Below are 2,534 nucleotides of genomic sequence, written 5' to 3'. Positions count from 1 at the left end.
CTTGCTTTTGGAAACGACTATCTGCTTTCTGTATAAAGGATTTAGTGCTATCAACCATAGTCATAACCAAATCTTCAAGTGACTTACCAGGTGCACGTTGCAAAAGTGCTGGAGGATTCATAGCTCGAGCTATCTGTCCTTGGCTCGAGCCTTGAGGTGCTGTAATTGCTTGTTGGACATTGTCATTGTTACTCCATCTTAAGTTTGGATGGTCATGCCAACCCGGATTATAAGTATTGGAGAAAGGGTTATACCTTGACCTTTGTGCCGCATAGTTAGCTTGCTCCAGCTCTGTAGAATACATGTGACAAGTTTCAGTTGCATGATCAATATTGAAACATTTAGCACATACCTCACTTTGAGTAGCTTGTCTTATTGGGAGTATGGTCTTCATCAGCATGTCTAATTTATTTTCAATAGCTGTTATTTGTGAGGAAGATCCATCTCAAACATTTACTTCATAAACACTCCTACTCCTTGATCCTTGCCTTCCTCCAGTAGAGAATTGCTGAGAATTTTCACTTAAAGTCTCAAATATTTGAAAAGCCTCATTACTTGTTTTATTCATGAAAGCTCCCCCACATGCTGAGTCCACTAAGACTTTGTTGGCATCGTTCAAGCCTTCATAAAAGGGTTGAGCTTGGTCATCTTTGGAAAAACCATGATGAGGACACTTGCGAAGCAACTCATTAAATGCACCCATGCTTCATGAAAAGAATCTCCATCTTTCTGCTGGAAGGCATTTATCTCCTTTCTCAATTGCCTTGTTTTCTGAGCGGGGAAATACTTTGTGATGAACTTGGTAGCCAGCTGATCCCATGTGGTAATAGATCCTGCTGGCAAAGAATTTAACCACCACTTAGCATCATCCTTTAGAGAGAAGGGAAAAAGAATTAACCTGTGTCCCTCGACATTTAGGTGTTGGATGTTCTGTGTCCTACACAGATCATAGAATTCCCGAAGGTGCATGTTCGGATCCTCCATCGACTTTCCATAAAAGTGTGGTACAGAATTGATCAATTGAGGAGATATGCTATATGTAGATGCCGCAGTGGGAGTAAAGGCAATGCAAGACAGCTGAGCTAGATTTGTAGGGACAAAAGAAGCCTTGAGTGGTTTCTCCTCTTCAGCCATTGCCTTATCCTCAAAAATATGCTGCTCTTCCTCTTCGTCCGAACTAGATCGTGGCAATGGTGGTAATGACTAAGAGGATGTGGATTCCATAATTCGACGTTGGGCTGCTTCCTTACGGTGTAGACGTTCAGTCCGTTCAATCTCTGGATTGTAAACAAGGTACTTTCCTTGAGAACTTCGAGTGTGCATACACTGAAAAGAGAAACAAAAAGAAAATCAATTTGCAATTAAGTAAAACAATCCCCGACGACACGGCGTCAAAAATTTGTTCAGCTATTTTCGAACCCCAAAATAGGTGCTGAAAAATAACCCAATTTAATCCTTGCAACTTAAGAAAAACGTTGTTGAGTATAGTGAGAAGAAGGGTATCTCCCGCAGAGGATTGGAATATAATTGCAAATCAAACTAATTGTGACTCGAGCTAACAGTATTGTGATCGAGCTAAAGACTAACTTAGAATAATCAATAAGAAGTAGGAAAAGTTTTTGATTCTTATAAGAGAAAGAGTCAAGGGAAAGCTATCCACCACTAACAATCATGTACTGCTGCAATCTTTAACTGTAATTCTTGATTCACGAATGATGATGTTTAAGATAAAACAATGGCATGTTGATTTTACCGTAGCTCTCTAATTAGTATGTCAAGTGCATGGCATGTACTCCTTAACTTAGTTCTTAAGATGCAATCTAGAATGACATGTTCATAGATTCAACACTCAAGAATCATTAAGCACAAAGAAAGCAAACATCACTAAATTCACAAGATGTGGCATGCATCTTACATAACCTAGAAATCAATTCACATGAATATGAGCTATCTTATTCATTGGCTACTTGAGACTTTATGAAGATATGGGCGATCAATCATATTGTCCTAGCAATAGAATTCTAAGACATGCATCTAAGCGTGCACTCAAAGAAACATATCTCAGATTTCATCAACAAGTAATATAGTGAAAAGATTTTCATTCGATATCAAGAAATAAGATTAAGATTAACGAAGCATCAATACAATCATGTTCGGGCTTCAACCAGCCCCTTAACTGAAGGAAAACTAGCCACTCATCATCTGTTTTGAACACTAAAACACAAAAGAGAAAGAGACAACCAAGTAGTAGATCTCCGCTTGCTTGCTGCCGATTTCACCTTCTCTTTGCGTCCTCCGTTCGTTCTTTCCTCCGTCCGTGTGTTCTTCGATGACTTTTACATCCCTTTTATAGTTTCACAATAGGGCACGACTGAGACTTTTGAGACAAAATAGGAATTAAGTCCAATTACCATAGGGAAGTGATTCTCCTAATTGATACAGAACTCGACTTTCATACACTTCTCCTTATGGAAACTGAACTTAATTGATTGAGAGAGTTGTCATTGACTTCTAACACATGATTCGAGTGCCCC

General features: G+C 39.1%; 1 non-coding gene across 1 annotated transcript; it reads left to right on the top strand.

Annotated features, from left to right (window-relative positions):
- The first annotated feature begins 656 nt into the window (after positions 1-656).
- Positions 657-762, top strand: LOC119994949. The gene has a single exon (XR_005467530.1). It is a non-coding gene; the product is annotated as a small nucleolar RNA R71 (small nucleolar RNA).
- The last annotated feature ends 1,772 nt before the right edge of the window (positions 763-2,534 follow it).

This window comes from Tripterygium wilfordii, unplaced genomic scaffold, assembly GCF_013401445.1.
Source record: "Tripterygium wilfordii isolate XIE 37 unplaced genomic scaffold, ASM1340144v1 ctg376, whole genome shotgun sequence".
In the NCBI taxonomy this organism is placed as follows: Eukaryota; Viridiplantae; Streptophyta; class Magnoliopsida; order Celastrales; family Celastraceae; genus Tripterygium; species Tripterygium wilfordii.
Note: the sequence above shows the minus strand (reverse complement) of the source record. Positions and strands in the feature narration are given on the sequence as shown.